The sequence below is a fragment of the Aquarana catesbeiana genome, linkage group LG03 (genome assembly GCF_042186555.1).
Source record: "Aquarana catesbeiana isolate 2022-GZ linkage group LG03, ASM4218655v1, whole genome shotgun sequence".
NCBI lineage: Eukaryota > Metazoa > Chordata > Amphibia > Anura > Ranidae > Aquarana > Aquarana catesbeiana.
The window spans coordinates 562,824,192-562,851,019 of record NC_133326.1 but is presented as its reverse complement, the minus strand read 5'-3'; the positions used below and the strand labels follow the sequence as shown (position 1 = coordinate 562,851,019).

Genomic DNA, 26,828 nt, shown 5'->3' with positions numbered 1-26,828 from the left:
TGATAAAGGGAGCTAAATACTTTCCCCAGATCTTTTTCTCATCAGGTACCCATAAAAAAGCTGGAGTGGCTATACTTATTAAGCGGGGATCCCCCTTCACTTGCTTGACCCAGCATTGTGATCCTCATGGCCACTTTATTATATTACAGGGACTATGGCAAACACAAGAGATTACACTTTATATGCACCAAATGCTAAACAACACAACTTTTTATCCAGGGTATATGCCCGTATTTTTAGATCAAACCCTAGGGTTCTGGTGGTGGGGGGAGATTTCAATCTCACTCAATCAGCATCTGCGGATCATCATGTGGTGGGCCCCCGGGCGTCTTCACCTCGGGTCCTTAGGGACTCGAGACTATTCCGACAAATCTCTAGACGATATGCGCTCTTTGATGCGTGGAGGGCTCTCCACCCAGGCGATCGGCAGTACACATTCTATTCCACCCCTCACTGTACACACTCCCATATTGACTACTTTTTTTGTTAATAACCATACACTCAGACTAACGCGCACAGCTCAAATATTTCCTATTTCCTGGTCAGACCATGCCTCTATCTTACTTACGCTAGAATTAGGCACCCCCATCCGTAGGCCCTATAATTGGAGACTAAACACATTCCTTCTCCAACACCAACCTGCTCAAATAGAATTAAACTCCACCCTCAAACACTACTTTATAGAGAACACCGCCCCAGAAGTCTCTCTCCCAACGCTCGGGGAAGCCCATAAGGCAGTCCTTCGGGGTAAATGTATGGCACTGTCCTCAGCACTGAAGAAAGACGCACTAGCTGCGGAAGCAAATGTGGAACAAGAACTTAGGGTGCTTGAACGCAAGCTCCAAATTACCCCCACAATACCCCTCCTCAAAAAGATAATCAATCTACGTACAACCCTCAAGGACCTCGCTCTAGGCCGCATAGAAAAGGCATTGACCAGACTGAAACAAATGTTCTACGACAAAGGAAATAAAGCACATTTCCTTCTAGCTAATAAGTTACACGAACACTCCCACATTCAAACGCCACATCAGATTAAAGACAAATCGGGCCGTTTGCTATCCCATCCTACGGAGATTGCCCATACCTTTGCAGACTTCTATAAAGACCTTTGCAACAACCCGGACATAACCAGCAACCCCCCTCTTTGGACTTATCCCAAAGTATGCGACAATACTTGGAACAAAGTGGAATCCCTCATCTCCAACCATCTGACCTGTTGTCACTTAATGCGCAGATCACTGATGAGGAAATAGAATTGACTATTAAATCTCTACCGTCTCACAAAGCCACGGGCCCAGATGGATTTCCCTATGAATACTATAAAACATTTCTTCCACTACTGCTCCCACATATACGCAAACTATTTAACGCCTTTCTTCGGGATACCCCCATCCCTCCAGACATGCAGCGCTCCTTTATCACTCCTTTATAATTCCTAAGCCGGACAAGGGTCCTTCCCTATGCGCTAATTATAGACCCATCGCCTTACTAAATTCTGACCTTAAAATTTTCACTAAACTACTCTCCAGTCATCTGAACATGATTCTTCCCTCTCTAGTCCATAAAGACCAAGTGGGTTTTGTCCCACTTCGGCAAGCAGGCGACAACACCAGAAAGGTGATAGACTTAGTGGGGGTGGCGAACAGAGAAAACTCGGCATCCTTGCTACTTAGCCTGGACGCTGAGAAAGCTTTTGATCGCTTGGGGTGGCTTTTTCTGTTCGCCACGCTACGCCATATGGGATTCCGGGGACCATTTCTGCAGGCGATCAGACATCTCTACTCCAGTCCCTCCTCTCAAGTTAGGACCCCCTTTGCACTCTCCACATCTTTTTCTGTGACAAATGGCACCAGACAGGGGTGCCCACTTTCACCCCAGTTATTCGTGCTCTGTGTCGAACCCCTAGCCGCCTCTATCCGCAACAACCCAGATATACGAGGAATTTTGGTTAGAGGTAAGGAGTTTAAAATCCCCCTTTTTGCCGATGACATTATTCTTACACTGACCCGGCCCCATATTACCCTTCTGATCCTACATGCAGAACTAGACCGTTTCCGTGCCCTCTCGGGATATAAAATCAATGCGTCAAAGTCAGAAGCATTGCCTATTAATATCCCCGAAGCAGAGGTCTCACTTTTAAAAATCAACTTTCCCTACAAATGGAAAACGACCGCCCTGAAGTATTTGGGAACCCACATCACCTCAAAATTTACCACTTTGTACCAAGAAAACTTCCCCCCACTTTTTTGCTCAATTAAATCCTTATTGCGCAAATGGAAAAAAAAACATATCTCCCTTCTAGGACGAATCGCTTCAATTAAAATGACCATCCTCCCGAAACTCCTATATCCCTTTCAAACGTTGCCCATCCCAGTCCCATACAAACACCTGAAAAAGCTTCAATCAGATTTATTCCAATATATCTGGAACTACAAAAGGCATAGGATACCGAGACCGGTGTTGATGGCGTTGCGTTATGAGGGGGGCCACGTATTCCCTAATATTATCAAGTACTATGAAGCAGCACAACTGCGAGCAGTTGCCTCGTGGTTCACCCACAAATCATACAGTAAGTGGACAGAAATTGAAAAATTATGGATAGCCCCAATACACCCAAATAATCTACTGTGGAGTGCGAATGCGGAAGTAGCCCTGACCGTCTGCTGGGCTCCATGTCCCAACTGAGGCGGATATGGCGTACACTAGCTCAATCTCATGGGTTGTCCTCAGAAAAATCACTACTGACCTCTTTTATCTGTAATCCCAACGTGCCAGATAGCCTCACACACTGGTTGTCACATCCCTGGACATCTCGGAACCTATTTCATTTTGGGAACCTAGTGAACCCCAGGACACGTAAACTATTATCATTTTCTGACCTACAGACCAAATTTGAACTACCAAGACAGGCATTCTACGGGTACTTGAAAATCCGACACTACGCACTCACTATAGCTCCTAACCTGCAATTTTCTCCCCCATCCCCATTTGAAACTATAATCCTAGCAGGTAATGCACAGAAGGGCCTCATATTGGGTATATATAAGATTCTAAATGCTATTTCCCTAGAAGAGCAGGGCAAACATTCCTATATGATAAAATGGTAGAAGGTCCTCAATGAAGAAATCCCTATAATACAATGGCAGGCGATATGGTCCCAGGTAGCAAAGAGTTCAATGTGCACACTATATAAAGAAAATTCCTATAAAATCCTCCTATTTTGGTACATGACCCCGGACGTGCTCCACGCTATTTTCCCTGCTAGTTCAGATAGGTGCTGAAGATGCCAGGGAGCGAGGGGCACCTTCCTACACATTTATTGGAGTTGCCCATTACTCGCCCCAAACTGGACCATGGTTCAGCAGTCACTAACCCACCTCCTGGAGATGCAAGTCCAGGCAACCCCAAAATTCTTTCTGTTAGACTTATCACCACTAAAATTCCCTACTCCGTATAAGAAATTAGTGTGTCATGTACTCGAAGCAGCACGCTGCCTTAAAGCCCTACACTGGAAACGTTGCACTCCACCTTCTCTTGAAGATCTTTACTCTAGAATTAAAGATGTTGAACTGATGGAGAAAATGACGGCTAGAATGCAGGACAGGTTGGAGGCACATAACAGTGTCTGGGAGCTTTGGCGTCTCCGGGTAGACCCACCATGATCAGGTAATAATCTCACCCAGATGACTTCTTTACCCTCTTTACCCCTTTCTCTTCTTATTACCCCCCTCTATATCTTTATATTACATACTCTTGTGACTCTTATAGTCACGGACAATAAGTTACAGTTTAACAATTGAATCAACGATGCATACCTGCCAAAAGGATTGCTAAAAGTTAGATGTTACAACACTTTTGGTACTTAGCATTATCTCAGTATTTATTTTTTTGTTTACAAACTTTTTTTATTTGGTACAAAGAAATAGTACAAAAAGCTTATTGACTTATGCCGTAAAATTTACAATCAAAGTAATTTCTACAAAACGAATAACAAAATATATTGAGTGGTTCTTGAATGGAGTATATATTCATATATAAATATAAATATTCCTATTATACCTTAAACTCTATATGAATATAATACTCTTCAGTGAACTTCAGTATTTAGTAGAATTATTCAGGGTTAAAGAAGAGATTAGCATGGTTAAACCATGGGTCCCATTTTTTTGTGTATAGCTGGTTAGTATTTTGTAGTGTGTGGAATATTTTTTCCATTAGATTAATATTGTTAATTCTGGTTTTCAAATGTGAAAGAGGAACTGTGGGGGATTTCCAATAGTATGCTATCAACCAGTGTATAGCAACACATATTGTGTGGATCAATCTCGTATTATGTATGGAAAGACCGATGATAGGGGAAAAAAGGAGACAGTTATAGATTGTGAGGTTTATATTACTATTTGAAATTTTGGAGGCAAATTTTTCCAGTTGTTTCCATATCTGAGTAACTCTATCACATTCCCAGAAGATATGAGAAAAGGATCCTGTTGAATTGCAACCTCTGAAACATGTATGAGGGGTGTCAGGGAAAAAAGTATGAATTTTAATTGGAGTATAATACCACCTTGTAAAAAGTTTGATTGCAGTTTCTTTGATCGTGATTGATCTTGTGCATTTGTGTAAGTTCATGATACATTTGTCCCAATTTTCCATTGTAAATGAGAAATCACATTCTTGTTCCCACTTAAGCATGTAGGGAAGTTTGGATTGTTCTGTGTTATTGACTAGATTAGAGTAGATTTCAGATATCAGACCTGTTCTCCTAGGTGTTTTTAGACAAATGTTTTCAAAAAATGATGGTGGGAGTGAGTTTACTGTTTGGAAATATGTACTAAAAAAATGTCTAATTTGGAGAAATGTATTAAACTCTGTATTGGGGATCTGATGTCTAGATTTCAATGATGAGAATGAAGTGAAGTTGTTGTTTTCTAAAAAATTAAAGAGGGATATTAGGTTATTATTTGTCCACCATGAAAAGTCTCCTCTTTCATTTGAGGTAAGGGGGAATTTTGGGTCACTGATAAAAGATGCAAGTGGAGGTGTGTTAGAGGTTAAGTTATATTTTTTGCTATGTAGTTTCCATAATTGATATGAATGTGAGACTAATTGATTAAGGTTGTCTAGGATGTGAGTTGATACTTTATTACCCCATAATATACTTGAGATAGAATATGGTTGGATGGAGTCTTTTTCAAATCTAACCCAAGGAACTTTGGGGTTGGGAATGTGCCATTGTGCTATTTGTGACCATCTGGCGGCTAGGTAGTAAAGCCAGAAGTCTGGGAGACCTAGACCACCGTTTTTCTGTGGATTGTGTAATACTGATCTAGATAGACGTGGACGGGAGTCTGACCAGATAAATGTATTGATTTCTGTTTGGAATTTAGTAATAGTTACTTTATTTAATCTGATTGGGAGAGCTCTAAATAGGTATATTATTTTTGGTAAGATTGTCATCTTAATTGCTGTGATTCATCCCAGAAAAGATATTTTAAAAGATTTCCATAATTTGAGCATCAATTTCATTTTTTGTATTAATGGGGTGTAGTTTTTTAAGGAGAGGTCATTAATATTTGGTGTAAGAAATATACCAAGATAAGGGAGAGAATCCATTGACCATGAAAAGTTGAATGAGGAACGTAAGGAGTCTAAGTGGGATGATGGGATGTTAATTGGCATACCTATAGATTTGGTGACATTCACTGTTAGGCCAGATAGTAAGGCGAAAGTTTTGAGAGTATGTAGTAAATTTAGTTAAGCAATATTGGGTTGTGTGAGGAATAATACCATATCATCCGCATACATACTCACTTTATAGGTATTATTGTTAGAATTATAACCTTTTATGTCTGGGTTGTGAAGTATTGCTGTAGCTAAGGGTTCTAGCGCTAATGCGAATAATAAGGGAGATAGGGGACAACCCTGTCTTGTTCCTCTGCCTAGTCTGAAAAAGTCTGAATTACAGCCTGGTAATCTAATCCTAGTGGATGGGTTATGATTATCTCAGTATTTCTGAGTAAATGTTTGACAACAGAAATGTATATGACAATTTATACTTGTGATTTTTTTTCTGCTTCTTTATACTGTATCGCAAACACGAATAATAATGATAAAATGTTATTTGAAAAAAAAAAAAAACCCAAACCCGGAAGCCGGAACCGGAACAGGATGGAGGCCACATTAAAGCTGCTGTAACCGGCCCCCCTCCCCCCCAATAAATTATTCTTTTGGTTTCTGCCATTCTCGTTCTGGGAACTGCCTGGTGAGTGAGCAGTGATGTGTGCAAACTGCATACTATAGCCCCAGGGCCAGACTGGGAATAAAAAACAGCCCTGGAAATAATTTAATGAAATGCATTATGCATTATTTATTATTATTATTAAACAGGATTTATATAGCGGCAACAGTTTACGTAGCGCTTTACAACATGAGGGCAGACAGTACACTTACAATACAAATCAATACAGGAGGAATCAGAGGGCCCTGCTCGTTAGAGTTTACAATCTAGAAGGGATTATTATACCAGCCCAACAGCATAACCCCATTATTTTCTTGTTCATAAAAGGGAAAAAGCTTTTTCACCTCCCTTCCTGCCCAGGCCAATTTTGAATTTTCAGCGCTGTAACATTTTGAATGACAGTTACGCGGTCATGTAACACTGTACCCAAATTAATTTTTTCCCCACAAATAGAGCTTTCTTTTGGTGGTATTTGATCACCTCTGTGGTTTTTATTTTTTGCACTATAAACAAAAGAAAAGCGACAAGTTTGAAAAAAACACAATATTTTTTACTTTTTGCTATAATAAATATCCAAATTTTTTTTTTAAACTGATTTTTTCCTCAGTTTAGGCCGATATGTATTCTTCTACATTATTTTGGTAAAAAAAAAAACGCAAAAAGCGGATATTGATTGGTTTGCACAAAAGTTATAGCGCCTACAAAATAGGGGATAGATTTATGGCATTTTTATTATTATTATTCTTTTTTACTAGTAATGGCGGCGATCTGTGATTTTTATCATGACTGTGACATTGCGGCGGACATATCGGACACTTTTGACACTATTGTGGGACCATTCACATTTATACAGCGATCAGTGCTATAAAAATGTCATTGGCAGGGAAGGAGTTAACACTAGGAGGCGATCAAGGGGTTGAATGTGTTACCTAGGGAGTGATTCTAACTGTAGGGGGATGGGACTGACTTGGGGAGGAGACCGATCGGTGTTCCTATATACTAGGAAAACACGATCTGTCTCCTCTCCCCTGACAAGATGTGGATCTGTGTGTTTACACACACAGATCCACGGTCCTGCTCTGGAACGAGCGATCACGAGTGCCCAGCGGACATCGCGGCCGCCGGGCACACTCATTAGCTCCTTGGTGACACGGCGACGCGCGCTCGCCCCCTATACCACCGGGAAGTCGAGGATGTCATATGACCGGAGATCCCATCTGCGGATGTCATATGACAATGGGCAGGTAGGGAAGTGGTTAAAGCACATTTAAATCGTGTATTATACTCACCAGTGCCCATCAGCGCAACCTCACCAGTAGGTGTATGGGGTAAATCCGCGCAATGAATTGAATGTTTTAGTTATGGATATGGCTGCTGCCTCTACACATACAATACCACCTAAGTGGAAAGTATTAAAAAATGGTAAAAAAACAGGAGTAGTATGGCGCTGCCCTTATGGAGACAAAATTTTTTTTTTTTTTTCTTTCTTTGTAGTGAATGTATTGCTTAGTATCCTTATAGAATTGCTTCTAAAACCTGTATATGTTCAAAAATTGAATAAAACTGACTGGTGGTGAATATTTCTATTCAAAATGAAAATACAACAACTGGTGCTCCAATTGTTCAACAAAGGTGCATTGTGCCCTTTAAGTTAAGTAATAAAGTAGTTGTGGATATAGATGTAATATCATCTAGGTGGAAAGTGTTAAAAAAAAAAAAAAAAAAAAAAAAAAAAAAGGAAAACAGGAATAGTATGGCGCTGCCCTTATGGAGACAAAAAAAAAAAACAAACCTCTCTTTAAAATGACTTTATAATTCCTAAAATGTGTGTGCCAAAAATGAATAAATATGTGACTGGTGCCAAGTCCTTACTGTTAAAGGTACAATTGCAACATAAGGTGCTTCAATTATTCAACAAAAGTGCATAGTGCAGCATCACTAAAGTGACCAGTGTTAAATCATACAAATCCATACAACATTGTGCAAAATATCCATCATAAATAGTGACTCTTGTGCTGTGACCTGTATTGGTTGGATAGGAAAAGTTCCGTTTATGAAAAAAACAAGTTCTTTTTGGAGTATTTTGTAGTGTTCAATCTTTGAGGGTCAAATATCTGTAGGAAAGCTTCTTATCCAGGTGCTGGTTTCTTTAATTAGTGCCTTGTCTGCATGCTCTGACAATGCTTGCACTCACCGGATTCTCCTTTCCCCTGCAGGGATATGCGCGGTCACAGTGTCTGCCACTGTGCAGCAATCAAGTATATCCCCCAAACTTTACTTGCGTATTGTGGTGTAGTAATTACATGTAAAGGAAAGAAGGTATGCCCATCGCGTAAAACCATAGGAGAACTTTTATTAAAACTTAATAGACAAATGTACTCACATTTCAAATGAACAAATCAAGCATGCCAAAAGTTAGCGAATTCCCTTTGTTAGAGGTGCTGCAAGACGTTCGTAACCCGCCCTACGCACGTTTCGTCGTCAGACTTCTACTGGGGCCCCGTTTTTTTCATAAACGGAACTTTTCCTATCCAACCAATACTGGTCACAGCACAAGAGTCACTATTTATGATGGATATTTTGCACAATGTTGTATTGATTGTATTGTTGTATTTGTATGATTTAACACTGGTCACTTTAGTGATGCTGCACTATGCACTTTTGTTGAATAATTGAAGCACCTTATGTTGCAATTGTACCTTTAACAGTAAGGACTTGGCACCAGTCACATATTTATTCATTTTTGGCACACACACTTTAGGAATTATAAAGTCATTTTAAAGAGAGGTTTGTTTTGGTTTTTTTTGGTTTTTTTTGTTTGTTTTTTTTTGTCTCCATAAGGGCAGCGCCATACTATTCCTGTTTTCCTTTTTTTTTTTTTTTTTTAACACTTTCCACCTAGATGATATTACATCTATATCCACAACTACTTTATTACTTAACTTAAAGGGCACAATGCACCTTTGTTGAACAATTGGAGCACCAGTTGTTGTATTTTCATTTTGAATAGAAATATTCACCACCAGTCAGTTTTATTCAATTTTTGAACATATACAGGTTTTAGAAGCAATTCTATAAGGATACTAGGCAATACATTCACTACAAAGAAAGAAAAAAAAAAATTTTTGTCTCCATAAGGGCAGCGCCATACTACTCCTGCAACCTCACCAGTGCCCATCAGCGCAGCCTCATCAGTGACTATCAGTGCAGCCTCACCAGTGCCCATCAATGCAGCCTCACCAGTACCCATCAATGCAGCCTCACCAGTACCCATCAGCTCAGCCTTATCAGTGCCCATCAGTGCAGCCTCATTAGTGCCCATTAATGCAGCCTCACCAGTGCCCATCAGCTCAGCCTCATCAGTGCCCATCAGTGGAGCCTTATCAGTACCCATCAATGCAACCTGATCAGTGCCCATCAAAACAGCCTCACCAGTGCCTATCAGTGCAGTCTCATCAGTGCCCATCAATGCAGCCCGATCAGTGCCCATCAATGCAGCATCACCAGTACAGCCTGATCAGTGCCCATCAGTGCAGCCTGATCAGTGCCCATCAGTGCAGCCTCACCAGTGCCCATCAATGCAGCCTGATCAGTGCCCATCAATACAGCCAGATCAATCCCCATCAATGCAGCCTCACCAGCGCCCATCAGTGCAGCCTCATCAGTACCCATCAATGCAGCCTCATCAGTGCCCATCAATGCAGCCCGATCAGTGCCCATCAATGCAGCCTCACCAGTGCCCATCAATGCAGCCTCACCAGTGCCCATCAATGCAGCCTGATCAGTGCCCATCAATACAACCGGATAAATGCCCATCAATGCAGCCTCACCAGTGCCCATCAGTGCAGCCTTATCAGTGCCCATCAATGCAGTCTGATCAGTGTCCATCAATGCAGCGTCACAGTACCCAACAGTGTAGCCTGATCAGTGCCTATCAATGCAGCCTCACCAGTGCCCATCAGTGCAGCCTCACCAGTGCCCATCAATGCACCCTCACCAGTGCCCATCAATGCAGCCTGATCAGTGCCCATCAATGCAGCCTCACCAATACCCATCAATACAGCCTCACCACTGCCTATCAATTCAGCCTCACCACTGCCCATCAACGCAGCCTCAACAGTGCCCATCAATGCAGCCTGATCAGTGCTCATCCTATCAGCTCAGCTTTCAGTGCCCATCAACGCAGCCTTGCCAGTGCTCATCAACACAGCCTTGCCAGTGCATGGGGAGAGAGGAAATCCCCTGGTTTACACAGAGCGGGGATCTCCCGCTTACCCAGCATGACCGTTGTCACACTAAGTCCCGCCTCCTGGCCCGGCTCCTATGATGGACGTCACACTTCCTGGCATTGGACCAGTGTGACATCCATCATGGGAGCTGGTCCAGGAGGCAGGACTTCATATGTCACTTGGCCGCGCCGGGTAAGCGGGAGATGGAGGAGATCCCAGCTTTGTGTAAACCGGTGGCGCTTGCCCCCCCTTCCTTCAGACTCGGAGCCTGGCGTGCACCACCCGCCCAGGATCGGCCCTGCAAAGCGGCCCCAGGGCAGGCAGCCAATAACCCGGAGTTGCTGGACAACCCCAGGCCTTGGGATTCGGGGCTAATAATTATCATTGGCAAGACAAGACCTGGGGTTTTTTGGGGACCTACTCGGGGCTATAGCCCAGGTCAGCTCCCTCCCAATGCCACTGATCTTCAAGCTGAACGCTGGGAAAACTAAAGTCCTCCCTTGCAGTGAGGCTGTGCCCATACTACAAGAGTAAGCTTTCCATTTATGACTACTGGGACCAGGTACAGCAGTGTTAGCCCCCTGTCACACAGGGGTACCAATTGGGTCTGCTTATCAGCTTTTTAGGCATACCCGATCGGACCATCCATTGCCCTCTATGGAGCCGCAGGTGTCAACGGACATGTGTCTGTTGACACCTGCTGATATCCAATCCGATCCAGTGCGCCAAAAACAAAAGGATGGGAGATTCATTCCCCATCCATCTGGCGGAACAGAACAGATGACAGTCGGGTGTAAATGAACAGGTGGTCCGTTTACATACGAGTGCCCATAGAGGATAGCGGTCTGTGTCTGTGTCCGCTCTGCATAAGCGGAGTGAATATGACAAGTCATCCGCCTGCCTAATGGGGATCAGTGGAAAGATTCCCCGCTAAGGAGGCAGACTTCTGGCGGAGTCCACCCCATGTGAAAAGGGCCTTACTCGTGATCCTCCGCTCCCGCAGGCATCCTGCACTTCAGTGGGCTAAGGTTCTCTGGCATCATCAAGACAAATGCAGGAACTATAACCCTACATTGGATGTGAGGACACTGAAAGACAGTCCACCACCAGCGCAGAGGGAAGCACCTTCTGTGGAGGGAGCTGAGGATCAGAAGAATAAAGCTTTTTCCCCAGAAAGAGAAGTTAATCCTTGCTGTGGAGCTGCAGACCTTTTATTTTTCCGGAGTGTGACTTTAAAGTGGAGCTACGGTCAAAATAAAAAATTACAAATATGATGCAGTCTGCATTAATAATGCAGTTTTTATTTTCAGAGTCCCTTCTATAAAATAGTTTTATTACTTGTTGATCCTGCCAGTAGAACTATTGATTTTCCATTTGTTTTACCAAGGTGACAGCACAGTATGTTCTGCAGTGAATTTGCACAGCAGTGTTGTCACCCTGTGGACAGGGTAGTCTAAGATGGACATGCAGTTTTAAATGGGCTTTCAGTATGGAAGAGTGAGATTAAATTTAAATGAATCAAGAGTAGTACTTTTGATAGATGCTAAAGAATTAAACCACCTGACGGTCTCTTCTATCTCTCGGGGACTCTAGTGGTGAGATCTCTGCACGGGGTTCCTGGGTCTGCATACCTGTTGTTCTCATGATGGGGCACCCACCACCCCTGTGATGATTTCCTGGGTCTGCACACCGCTATGCTCATTACAAGGGGTTCCCAGGTCTGTACATATGCTGTGTCTATCATGAGGGGCTTCCGGCATCCCTAAGATCTCAACACTGAAGTTCCCAAGAAAAATAAGGAGCTGGCTTGGTTTTAGACAACTGAGCTATATCTAAAATAGCAGAATCAATTTTGGGTGGACTTCCCAAAGCAGCTGGCCAGTCTGTTTTCATCTGCATTAGTAGAAATGTAAAATTTTAGGCAGAAACTGCAAACATATTTTCCTAATACAATACATTCCTTTATATAATAATGAAAGTATGTCCTGGCCAGAAGCCTGCTTGATTATTACCCAAAGGAAGTTTTGTAAAGAATCAAGAAACTTCCACAAATTTCTGGGCTTGGAGCAGGACACGGCAAAGGCACCAAATTCCTCCTCATGTACATTATGCTTTGTCTAGTTTCATCCTGGGACATACACTATATGGCCAAAGATTTTTGGACACCTCTCTGAATTATTGTACAACAGTATACAAAGACATTTTAGACAATTGTACTCTTCCAACCTTCTAAGAACAATTTGGGGAAGGCCTTTTCGGTTCCAGCATTACTGTGCCCCATAAACAAAGCCGCCAACTACATAAAGACATGGTTTGATGAGTTTGGAGTGGAGGAACTCAAGTGTCCTGCACAGAGCCATGAACTCAACCCCACTGAACCCTCTTAGGAGGAACTGGAATGCCGATTTTGAATCAGGTCTTTTCATCCAACATCAGTACCCATAGCTCCCAACTGTCACTTATTTGAGACTGTCACTCTTCTGAGACCAAATCCCTCTGTCCCTCATTCAGCCTCAGTTGTCCCTTATTTTGTACATCTCTATACAAAATGTACTATTTTCCAAAAGTGTTATGCTGTACTAATTTATTTTCTTCAACCTCTATATTACTGCATTTGTTATTTTGAAAAGCCAATATAAAGGAACATATAAAAAACAGAGGTCAGAAAAATACTTGTATGGTTCAGCCAATCTTAGATTTTTGTGGTCTGTGGTCGTGACAGGAACGTGTCCTTTGCATACTGTATTCTGAAAGGTGTTCCTCTTTATCATTTCAGAAAGTTGGGACTATGCAGTACCTGACCTAGCTGGCAAGTCCCTGCAGTAGTAGAGCTATTGCAACTACTTCTCTAACAGCCCAGGGATCAAGGGAATATCCAATAGCCTCTTGGGGATCAGGAAGGGTTTTTTCCCCTGCTGGAGCAAATTGGATCATGCTTTGCTGGGGTTTTTGCCTTCCTCTGGATCAACTGTGGATATAGGATTGTGTATATGGGATTGTATGATTGATATATATATATATGTGTTTTTTTGTTTTGTTTTTTTTTCATTTTATGAGTTGGACTGGATGGACTTTTTTCAACCTGACTACCTAAGTAACTGTAACTATGTAGCCCGTATCACCTGCCTTCCCTTCATTTATCCCTGCAGCTTCTGTCACATTCTTCCAGAAATGTCAGATGCCTGTGTCCCCCACAACCTGCTGTGGCACTGCCCTCTGACCCTATCCTATTGCTATAAATTTTAGTGACATAGGAGTTGGTGGATAAAACAACAGCACGTAGCAGGAGAAAGCAGGCATCTGTCAATCCCGGACATGTCAAATGCTGACCATTCTAAGATTTCAGAGCTGGAAAGGAGAGAGGGTCTTCTTTTGCATGGACTCACCAGTTTCCTTTTTTTAAGCGGCTTGTAGGGCGGGTTGCCTACGGTTCAGATTCAGAATACTTTATTACTCCCAAAGGGAAATACTCAAAACTTACTTTATTAATTAGACAGTGGCTGGCCTAGGTTGGGGCAGGGGTTAATGTTGTACACTGCTGTTCCTGGGCTTTTTGGGTCCAGCCTATCAGCCCTGTATTACAAAAAGGGGGAAAGCCAGCTTCCGAGAGTCCTGCTGAAGGAGAAATGCTGTGAACACTGCAAAGACCAGAGGAGGACTGCAGTAACTTGCAGGTCTGGAGATCTACCAGCTTTGGAGCAAACCAAGCATGGACTGCTACATTGTGGAGTTATATCTGGGCTGCCTAATAGAGATAGAGAAGTTTGTTTGCAAATCCTCATGTTTAACTGTATCGCCAAAGTGTTTGAGTAAAGTTGTATCAACTGTTCTAAGCCTATTCTGAAATAATTTAAAGTGGTGCATGATGGTTCCTGGTGTATGAAAGAACTAGGGTCAGTAAAGTACACATGGGATATGAAACAAAGCCGCTATAAAAGGTCTACTCAGCAAACAGGAGGAGTGAAGCAGTTGCTACGAGCAACCATGAACTAGTGCAAGGTACATTGCAGCCAGTCATGAAGTGTAGTACTTGATGCAGGTGACAGGTCCTCCAGTAGCGAGGGGATCAGTGATCTGGCTCCCTTCCCAGCGGTTGGTTTCTCAAAGCAACCAGGATTGGACTCGTGTTAAGGAGACCCATAGCCTGGCCATATGGTATGGGAAGAAAGGTGTTAAAAAGTGCACGTATGAGGTCTAAGCTAAGTGCACTGTGGAACCCTGTCCCTGGGAGTGAGGGGATAGAGGTATGCTGGACTGGAGGAGAGGGCACGGGCTCTGCGGTGTCTCTCCAAAATGTATTATCTACTGTACTAAGCTAAAGTGTGTAGTGACACGGAACAGTATTTTTACAGAGAAACTCTGTGTAACTGATGTCGGCACACTGTACAAGGTTCATCTCTAAGCCGGGGAACCGCCATAATGTTTGGCTTTCATATGAACGCGGTCCCCACCTGGCCCCAGGCTTTGATGAGTGCGCTCCGCGTGAAAGGTACCCCCACGTGCAGGGTGAGTTGGCCCCACCCACAGGCTGACAGGGTCACTTTAGAAGAAAGGCACTGATGTAATTCATCTATGTACTCTGTAAAGTGCAGTAAATATTTCAGCACTAGATCATTAGGGGAATAAATTAATAAACTCCCTCAGCTCATATCTTCTGTTTGCTACCAGATATACAAAGCTTAAAAACAAAGTCAAAGTTGTTTAAAATTTGTCGGCCCTTTTAACACACATGGGACTAAATTCTTACAGGTGCCCATGTGGATCGTATCCCTTTCATGTTCCCTGATCAAAGCCTTGCAGCATCAGGAAAAGGTTTTAAAAAGCCGTCATGAGTTACTAGGTCTAACCTATAATCCTGTGTGCCGCATACATCTGCTGACCAGTCCAGCACAGACGTAGTTAAATTATGTTTGACTGGGCATCTGAAAAGTTCTTGGCCATACATATGTGGTAATAATTAGAGCTATCGCTCTCTCTTTCTCTCTCTGTATCTCTCTCTGTATCTCTCTCTCTCTCTCTCTCTGTATCTCTCTCTCTCTCTATATATTTATTCTATATATGTGTAGAACATCACAACTTGATATTAGAAAGTTCTAACTTTCAGTGCAGATCTATGATACATGTAGTAACAATTACTTTAACACATTTCCAGGATAACTTGGCTTCCATAGAGATGAGTAGATGTGTGCAAGTTTTTATTACACAACATTGCTTTTTAAAAGTTACATTTTTTATAACACTATATTGTGATTTGTTAAACTTTATGCTATGTGGACAAAAATACTTTTTCACAGCATTGTATGTCAGCCAGTCAATGAAGTCTGTGTCCTTCGTCAGGCACTTCGCAGCGAAGACAGACCAGAGCCTCCAGCCGAGGCAGCAGAAGCCCTTGGGTTGTCTGGTACAAGGAAGAGATTGCCATTCTGGGGAAGGATGCCACCACCAAAAGAAAATTTTCAGCCATTGAAAAGGCACAAAAAAGACAAAAGGAATGGGAGACTGTAAAAAAACAAGCTACCACCCCTGTGCCTCTCCCTGCAGTATGGGAGACAAAAAGAATTTACAGGAAGGACTTTAAGCCCTACCAAAACAATACGGGGGATGTGGATGGGTTCTTTCAGGACTTTGAACATCAATGTGAACTACTGGGGGTCTCGCCCGCAGACTGGACCCGCCTTGTACTAGGACTGCTGGAGGGGGGGGCGCTGAGGCTTATCGAATGATGGACCCTCTCAAGAAACGTAGCTATGGGGACCTAAAACGGGCAGTACTGGACTATTGCACTGTATCGCCAGAGGCGTATCGGGCCCAGTTCCGGACTACCCCTCGGGTCCCCGAGACCTTCTTCAAAATGTTTGTGCACAGGCTGTCCGTAGAATGCCGCCGATGGCTGAAAGGGGAGAAAGCTACCTCTCCTGAGGGGATCATACAGGCTGTCCTGAAGGAACAATTCTTTTTCAAGTGCCCCCTGAGCTCCAACAGTGGGTGCGGGTGCAAAAACCTGCCACCCTAGAGGAAGCTGCAGCCTTAGCGGATGAGGCCCTCTTGTTCAACACACAATGGCGGAAGCCCCCCGCCGAGGAACCCCGAGATCCCAGGGTGTCCAGCCCCACCTCTGAGCCCTACATGCCTCCCCATCATCGGATGAACCCCCATGCAGCACCAACCTCTCGGGTCCCGCTACCACACCACCCGATCCCCCCACAGCGGACCGCAAGACCCACCTTGGAAAGGCGCTGTTTTGGCTGTGGGCAGCCTGGTCACTATCAGGCCAGCTGCCTTGCCAGAACCAAGAATCTCGGACCTAGCCCTGGAAAACGGATTATTATACCGAATTGTAGAAATTCGGACCCCAGACCATTACCAAGCAGCTGATAGTGCCCCAGTAGTTCCGGGCCCAACTGCTACCCCTGGCCCACGACATTCCCATGGCGGGGCATCAAGGGACGTTATGGACAGAAAAACAGTTATCCCAGGCCTTCTATTGGCCCGGGATGTCCCAAGCGGTAGCCCACTATTGCCCCCCTGCAACCCTTGCCAATCATTGAGGAGCCATTCCAGCGGATAGCTATCGACATCCTGGGACCCTTGGCTCGCCCCAGAAAAACTGGAAAGTGGTACATCCTGACCATGGTGGACCATGCTACCCATTATACCGAAGCAGTGGCCCTCTCCAACATTACAGTTTCCAAAGTCGCAGTAGCCCTAGTTACGGCCCTAACTGGGCTTTCCAGCCGAAACTCTGTCAGACCAAGGTACACAGTTTATATCCGATTTGATTCAGTCCTGTGGAGACCTGTGGAGTGAGGGCCATCCGGACCACCCCCTATCACCCCCAAACCAACGGACTGTGTGAGCGTTTCAACAGGACCCTGAAGGCCATGCTACGTGCCTTTATCAACCATTAACCAGGCTGGGAACGGTACCCCCCCCACCTTCTCTTCGCCTACCGGGAGGTCCCGCAGGAATCTACTGGGTTTTCCCTGTTTGAGCTGCTGTATGGGAGGAATGTCCTAGGCCCCCTGACCCTGCTGAAAGAATACTGGGAGGGCCAATTACAGGATACGGGGGTTCCTGTGGTCACCTACATCCTAAAACAGCTTGAACAAATGGGCCAACGTGCTGGGCTCATGGCGGACCATCTCAAGGCTGCCCAAACTCACCAAAAGACGTGGTATGACTGCAAAGCTCGAACCCGCGAATTTGCCGAGAGCCAACAGGTCCTCATGATAGTTCCAAATCCCCAAAACAAATTACAATCTACATGGGAGGGACCCTTTCGAATCATCAAGAAGTTAAATGAGACCAACTATGTTCTCATGCTGGATGATCGGGGAAGTGGCAAAAGACCATGCACATCAACATGATCAAGGAATACCATGACAGAAACCTTCCGTCCTGGTGGTATGCCACCTACCCTCTGAGGAAGATGACAAAGTCGTGCTTGATCTCCTGGAGGTAGCACGCCACTCAGCTGATGTACACCAGGTACCCTTGGGCCCCCAGCTCAGCCAGGAACAGAAGGTCGGCCTGGAAGGACGACCCTCACCACTCATCATGTGTAAAACCTTCCAAACCCGACCCATCCAACAAGCCCCTTACCGAGTTCCAGAAGCCGTCCGGAACACCATAAAACAAGAACTGAACGAAATGTTGGACCTGGGAATTATCCAACCCTCCCAGAGCCCCTGGGCCTCACCTGTTGTTCTTGTACCCAAGAAAGATGGCACCATTTAATTTTTTGTAGACTACCGACACCATTAGTGATGCCTACCCGATGCCCCGTATAGATGACCTGCTGGACCATCTGGCTGGGGCCCGCTATGTCACTACGCTGGACTTGAGCAAGGGTTACTGGCAAATCCCCTTAACCAGGGAAGGGAGGGAACGTTCCGTCTGCATCACCCCCTCCTTTGGGACGAAAAAACAAACACTCATGCAGCGAAAGGCAGCAAGGTGTAAACAAGGAGGGTGGGACTTTATATGAGGCTCGTGGTGACAAAATGAACAATATGGTGGGAAATAAAAATAGTTTAATATTGCATGAGAACATGTTTGACATACATAGAATTGCACATACATGAAGATGCACCCATAGCTAGGCGCCACAATCCCCACCGGCAAAAGCTAGTAATAACATGTTTACAATCATGTACATTAATGGTAAACTTAAAGGGTCCACCAGTGTTCATAAGTTGTATGGACGTTAAAAAGATAACAACTGCACGGTCAATAGTTCTTGAGTCCTTATGAGGTAGAAAAATCAATACTTTCATATCATGATAGATATATAACTTGTTCACAACATCAATTAGCTCGACGCGTTTCTCGGCTTCAAACCGCTTTTCATGTGAATTATCTGCAATAAAAATGATATGCGTAGGTACTCTATATCAAGGGTGGGGGAATATTGGTAAAATTCCCCCCAAGAAACCTGGGTAGGACATAAAAACTTACGAAAGTATGTGCACCGAACACATGATGTCCAGGCCAGCAGGCCAGCCGAAAGATCAGTAACGGGACCTGAGAGGGCGCGTCCAAAAACAGCAACCACCACAGGCAGCGGTCCCGGCAGACCAGTGCTCCCCGGGCTCACCTGATGTGAAAGTAAAAATTGTGATAAGTGACCTCAAACTATGTAGGGGAGGAATACATATGAATGAATTATAAAATAATGTGGTGAAAAACATAAATATGCGAGTGAGGGTGGACTGGAGGGGAAAGTGAAGAGTAATAGGGTAAAGGGATAAATGGTGGTCAACCGGGGGTGAGGATGAAGGACCATGGTAAAAGGTCATCACCAAGACGCCCGATGTAAGGGAGGAAAGATGAGGTTAAGGGAAAGGCTGTGAAGTGTACCTAAGTGGGGGGGGGGAAGATGAACCAGTCCGGCCAAGGGTGTGGAGCCTATCTGACAGAAAGCCCAAAGAGTCCCGGAGCACACCGAGACGGCTGCCGGTAAATACGCGCCGTCACGGACCCACCCCCTGCGCCACACCACACGAGTGCAGAGGGGAGGGGCATCCGGACCTCGGCGCCCGGGCAGGGGAGGGGAGGGGCTGTTGACGTGGGTGGCCTGCCAGACCGCCCTTGACCAGCTGGAAGAGGCCCTCTCCCACGACCTCGTCCTGGTAGCTCCAAACTACAAGCGAAGGTTCATTGTACAGAGGGATACCTCCACATATGGGCTGGGGGTTGTCCTCAGCCAGGTAAATGAGGAGGGGGAGGAGCTTGTAGTTTGGAGCTACCAGGAGGAGGTTGTGGGAGAGGGCCTCTTTCAGCTGGTCAAGGGCAGTCTGGCAGGCCAGGGTCCACGTCACCACCCTGGACATAGTCTTCTTGGTCAGGTCCATCAGTGGCTTGTTAATTGTTGTTAATTGTTGCCCAGCAGCCGGCGCCGAAACAGCCCCTCCCACCACTCACACAGATGGACAGCAAGCCGCCGGAGGGACCGCGTCAAAGGACGCCGCACATCTGGCGTGCATGTGTGACGTCGATGCGCAGTGGCGGCGTAGCCACCCCCAGGCGTCGATGACGGGCGGGGGGGAGAAGGGCCCCAGTGTGCCTCGTGACTCCCGCACCGAGAAATCACGGGCAGCCATGGAGCCAGGACCATCTAGTGGCCAGTGCATCTTGTAGTAATAATCATGGTATAAATAATACCAAACACACTGAAACGTAATCCAGGGTATAAAGCATGAAAGGTTAAACAATTATGCAGATTAATAAAGGGAAAATAACTATTGAGCCAGTAAGGCTGATTGCAGAATGAGGTTACAACAATATAAAGGTAGATGTCACCATGAGCTTCCATCCCTAATGCATATGAAAAAGAAGGGGGGAATTTGGGAGATTGGGACTTTAAATGAGGACACGGCTGGGTAAAGCCATGTGCCTCCATCTTCTTTGAGATGAAGAATGGCCCTGCCACCTTCCAGCGCACGGTGGATCAGTTGCTGTAGGGCTGCCAAGACTTTGCCTGTGCCTACCTTGATGACATTGCCATCTTCAGTGAAACATGGGAAGACCACCTCCAGCATGTGGGCACCGTCCTAGACCTAATTACAGGGGCCAACCTCATTATCCGGCCTGATAAGTGCCAGATGTGACTGGCCGAGGTTCAATACTTGGGACACCGGGTGGGGAGTGGCAGACTGTGCCCCGAACAAGCTAAAATCAAAGCCATTAGGGACTGGCCCACTCCTTAGAATAAAAAACAGGTTATAGCCCTCTTAGGCACTGATAACTATTATCGCAAATTCTTCCCCATTTCAGTACAATTGACAAGCCACTGACGGACCTGACCAAGAAGACTATGTCCAGGGTGGTGACGTGGACCCTGGCCTGCCAGACCGCCCTTGACCAGCTGGAAGAGGCCCTCTCCCACGACCTCGTCCTGGTAGCTCCAAACTACAAGCGAAGGCTCATTGTACAGAGGGATACCTCCACATATGGGCTGGGGGTTGTCCTCAGCCAGGTAAATGAGGAGGGGGAGGAGCTTGTAGTTTGGAGCTACCAGGACGAGGTTGTGGGAGAGGGCCTCTTTCAGCTGGTCAAGGGCAGTCTGGCAGGCCAGGGTCCACGTCACCACCCTGGACATAGTCTTCCTGGTCAGGTCCATCAGTGGCTTGTTAATTGTCTTCCTTAGCAAAAGTTGCTGGACAGGGAGGTGGCCTATGCCACCATAAAAAAGGAGTGCCTGGCTATAGTATGGGCCTTGAAAAAACTGCAACCCTATTTGTATGGCAGGGAGTTCACCATTCTCACAAACTACAACCCCCTCATCTGGCTGAATCGGGGGTCAGGGGATAACGGCCACCTGCTAAGGTGGAGTTTGGCCTTACAACCGTACAACTTCACTATTCAGTACCGAAGGGGGAGCCAACACCAAAATGCAGATGGGCTCTCGTGTCAACAAGATTCCCAGTAAAGCCCAGCAACCCACAAGTGCCTCTAGGGTAGCCTGTTGGGGTTCCCCTTTTGGCACTTGTAAAGTGGAGGGGAGAGGGGTTGTCACAGGGACCCTTCTTCCCCTGATTACCCCAGCACCAGTCCCTCCCTGCTGATAAGACTGTTTACTGATGAGAAGTTTGAATACACCTGACCTGTGTGTCTATTGATATTGGACAGTTTACCCCACCCTGAATCCAAGGGTGGGGGGGAGTGTCCCTTAGTTGTAAATCTGTGGATACAAGTGTTTGAATAAAGAGTCTGATGTTTTTCACCCTACACTGAGTTATGGCTAATGACTAGGTGGGCTAATGGGTCTTGGATCGTGTGATACCGGACAGAGGAAGCATTTACAGCGGACATTGTCCTGTTACAGACACCCTAGAGATACCAGACCAGGGATCTGGCAGTACAGCGCGCATGCTGTGACCTGAAGTAAACCTTATTAAGTTGACTGGGCAGAATGTACTTAGATCTTTTGAATAAAAGAGAGACTGTCGATCTTGAGTTCCAGAACACATTATCGTTCATTTCTCAAAGGAAAACTACAATGTAATTTCAGTAAGTATGTATGTTGAAGTAGTTTGCTTTTTAAAGCCCAATTCTCAGGTCACCACATCTGCTGTTCCTATTATACGTTTCCACCATCCCTGTGCTGAGTTCCTGGGTCTGTACACCTGCTGTTCCCATTTTGAGGGGTTACAACCATTCCTTTGCTGAGCCCCTGAGTCTGACCTGACTACCGTGCCTATTATGAGGAATTCCCACCATTCATGTGCTGAGCTCCTGGGTCTGCAACCCTGCTGTGCCCATTATGAGGAACTCCCACCATCCCTGTCATGGGTTCCCGGATGGGCTCAGACCACCCCTGCGCTAAGTTTCCGAGTCTGAACACCAGCTGAGCCCATTATGAGAGGCTCTGACCATCCTTGCACTGAGCTTCTTGGTCTGCGCACCTTCTGTGCCCAATATGTGGGATTTCCACCATCCCTGTGCTGAATTCCCAGGTCTGCACATGTGCTGGGTCCATTAGATATTTCTATATGGGGTTGACTTAGCCCACTAGACTCCACCTATAACGAAAAAAATCACTTTGGGGTGACATGACCCTTTCACCTTTATGCCTCTGGATTAAGCCAGCAGACATAGAACACATTGTCAACAAAAATCAAGCCATGCATTGCCTGCAAAGAATATCTTCATTTGTGGAAAGTAAGACTTCGGACAGGTAAGGGTTATTGACTATAGTATTGGGTAAACTGGTACTAAAATGCAGTGCGGAGCTAAGCCTGGCACACAGCACACAATGACCCCTTTCAGCCTGTTCCCCTCCACCCACTAGCACACTGACCAGCTTCTGTTCAGTGCCCAAGACACACCTAGCCCTGTGCCAGCTGTGTGTGGAGGTATTTTTAACACACTGGCAGTGATGAGGGCTCCCAGGGAGACGTATGGAAAACTGACATCTGCCAGTTTCTTTTTTAGAAATACCCATTTCAATTCCTCTGAGCAACGAGTAATAAATTCCAATAGGGTAATGATTCTGCAACTTTTCCCGAGAGCTTGGGCTATGATTAAACCAAAAGTGAGCCTAAAATAAAAATTGTTTAGTGTCAGAGGATCTTCAATATTCCTGTCTATAAATAAGTGACAAAATCTGCACTGTGCTTAAAAATAATAAAAGTAAGAGGCGGCTAGCACCAAAGGCAGTATAGTGGGCATTAAATAAGCTTATGTATCAAGTGCAGCGCCAGCAAATTTAAAGTGACAATTTAATCACAGTCCCACAAAGTCCAATATACATCTGTGCATAAACAAGAACAAGCTAGTGTAACCACTCCAATAAGTTCAGGTGCAGTATTCAAAACCGTATCCAAGTAACAGTCTACCACCTTCAGATAAAAATAAGGAACTCACCAGAAGTAATGGCTACCGTTACAGCAGCATGTGCGCCAGGGACGTGAGGTTAGTGGCTGGTGAGGCGATGGCTAGTATCAGAGCCAGATACACACAGGTTACATATTCACAAGTTACATATTCAATTCTCATTATGTAGGCGATTGCAGTTCTATTAGTTATACTCTTTTAACAAACAAATGTGAACGTTAGAGTGAGAGCAATAATTCTAGCACTAGACCTCCTCTGTAACCCTAAACATGTAACCTGTAAAAATAAAATTTAGCCCGTCGCCTATAGAGATTTTTAAGTACTGAAGTTTGGCGCCATTCCACAAGTGTGAGCAATTTTAAAGTGTGACATGTTGCGTATCTATTTACTCGGAATAACATCATCTTTCACATCATACTAAAAAATCGGTGCTAGTGTTTTTTTAATTTTTTATTCATGAAACAGTTTTAATCCAAAAACACGTTTAAAAAAATTGCTGCGCAAATACCATGTGACATAAAAAGTTGCAATGACCATCATTTTATTCCCTAGGGTGTCTGCTGGAAAATATATATAATGTTTGGGGGTTTTGAGTAATTTTCTAGCAAAAAAATTATGATTTTTACATGTAGGAGAGAAGTGTCAGAATTGGCTTGGGTGGCAAGTGGTTAATTACCATATGTCAGTAATATACAAATAAATATTATATATTGTTTTTAAGGTAATTTACTATATTTTAAAAATCTGTACTCAAGCAGGTGGCTTAACGGACAAATTACTGAAGTTTGTAACTATAAACCAGTAATTTCACAGTAAATAGATAAATAATAAATTATTATGTTTTAAAATATAGAATAATGATATATTATTTAGCGTGATTAAAAAAGTACCTTTTCAGCAGCAGATTCTCCCTCTTAACTGTATGATAAAAACATGGGATAATGGGTAAACCTTATACCCATAAACCCGTGTTTTTTCCTTGCAGTTAAGAGGGCTGGGCTGGAAGGGAGCATGTGTCTTTTAGACACATGCCCCCTTCTATGACACTGCAGAGAGAGGAGAGCCTCCACAGCAGCATTTTTATTGGACAGTTTGGACCAATGGTGCTTTACCAATGGTCCAAGGCTCCAAGCTGTCCACTGAGCTCAGTGCCTCTGACAACAAGTCAGAGGCAATGTGAGCTCATCCACTCAGTCTGCTGCAAACACTGTGTGCCAGCTTGTATTTTAACTAGCCGCTCTGTATGTAGCTTCTGACAGGCTGCGCAAGTAGCCTCACATATCTGGAACCATAGGTGCTAAGAGCCCCACATTTGACCAGTGGTGGGGTAGGACTTTGGCTACCTACCCCCTCCCAAATTTGGGGTCTCTGTGACCCCAGGTCGCCGAGCTATGACCCTTGAAGCTCGATCTTTTTTTTTTATGTTCATGGCATCCCCTGACTGCATGTCCCTGATGTGTGCCTTTAAACATACATAGAAATCCTCCTGTAACCATGGCAACATTGCATCTCCACTGGTACCTTGAAGCGGACTCCCACTAAGGATAAATAAAGATCACCAGGAGCCCAGATGGATTTTCCATAGTGTAGTATGTTTAATTTCAAGTAATATCCACATAAAGCAATAAAAGCACAAATAAAAAAACTCACATAGGTAGCCGTTGGCGACCCTGAATCGCTCAGCAGGGAGACGTCAGCACCAAATATCCCACGGGCGTTACTTTACTTTGCGGTAGCCATTACTTCTGGTGAGTTTGCATTTTATCTAAAGGTGGTTGACTGTTACTTGGACACAGTTTTGCACCTGTACTTATTGGAGAGGTTACACCAGCTTATTCTTATTTATGCACAGATTTATCTTGGACTTTGTGGGACTTTGTTTTTGAATTATCAATACAGTACTGTGATTTATTTGTCATATTCCTGTCTACAATTAATTCAATCTTAAAGAGGACCTGCCATTAATTTACAAGTCTTCATTATTTAATATTTGACAGGATTTTAAAAAGCCAACCGTTTGTGTGGCACTTTACAAAATAAAGGTAGACAGTACAGTTATAATACAATTCAATACAGAAGGGTTGGGAGGGCCTATGGGAGCTTACAATCATTAAAGTGGTGTTCCGGCCGAAATTATACTTTTTAAATAAAAATACCCCTATAATACACAAGCTTAATGTATTCTAGTAAAGTTAGTCTGTAAACTAAGGTCTGTTTTGTTAGTTTATAGCAGTAGTTTGTTATTTTATAAACTTACAGCAGGCTGTGGCCATCTTAAGTGTGGGCATCTGAAGCCAGACTGTATTTCTTCCTGCATCTCATCCTTGCAGATCTTGCACATGCTCAGTGCAGCACAAGCAGTGTAATAGGTTTCAGGTCAGGTTTCCATAGCAACGGCAGTGTCAGAGGAAGTTGCCGCCCCTTCCCAGAAGGCATTGCAAACAGGAAATGATGCGATGGGCCACGGCCAGAGAGGAGGAAGTGAAAAATGAATACAGCAGATATACAGTAGGTGCTGAGAAAAAAATTAAAAAATATCCAATTTGTTTACAGTGCACAGTTTAGTGAGGGATGCTGAAGAGTTGTAAAAGTGGGTGGAACTACTCATATTTTCTGACATCACAGCAACAGTATCCTTTTTTGTTAAATGCTCCACCTTTTACCAATAGAAATCCATCCTTGGACTCCAATGACTTTGCCTAGGCTAAGATGATGTCATCAGTCTGCTGCAGGCAGGAGGAAGCTTTTCTCCAGCCTCCTTACTCCATAGATCAGACTGCAACATTGTAACATTTTACCCCAAGCCACCTAGCCATGCAGTGAGGAACCCCCCCCCCCTTTTTTTCCTACCAGCTCTGCACTCCGAGTTCCCTTCAGCCTCCACCAATGAGAGCTGAGGATTGGGGCACCAATAGAAGACGTTACCTGCACTAAAAAAAAGGGTATCTATGGACAGAGTAGAGGTGTGTAAAAAAAGATAAAACCAAGGGCTGCACAGGGGTAAGTTTTAAGGCAAAATTTACACTTGCTTGGAGATGGCTTTTAGGGCTCATTTACACTTGTGTCGCCCTCTAAAGGGCAATCTGCTTATGGAGGCGTTTGATAGGTGTTTAAAATGAAATACGTTGCCTCTTCACTGCCTCTTTTAATCCTACAAAGAGCGTACATGATTGCAGGGCATTGCAGCTCAGTTCTATTTACTCGAATGGGTCACCCTTGGCGGCGGTACTGCCAGCCGAATATGACAAAGAGTATCATTTTCTATTATCTATCTATAATGCCGTTATTCCACCACTTGCCCAAGGTCCATAAGGGGTTAAATCCCCTTACAGGACAACCTATTGTCGTCGGCATAGGTTCACTCAATGAGCGCTTGGGCGAATGGGTGGACTCTCAGCTGCAGCCTTTAACCATAAGCCTGCCAGGTTACCTAAGGAATACAAAGCAACTTCTTGATAAACTTCAGGACTTCCAATGGAAAGACAATTATAGGTGGGTTAGTTGTGATGTAACTAGTTTAT

The 26,828-nt window shown here is 44.5% G+C and overlaps 1 protein-coding gene across 2 annotated transcripts in view; it reads left to right on the top strand.

Moving 5' to 3' along the window:
* FAM180A (family with sequence similarity 180 member A) overlaps positions 1-26,828 on the top strand; it is a 71,291-nt gene that overhangs the window by 7,585 nt on the left and 36,878 nt on the right. The window lies entirely within an intron of this gene.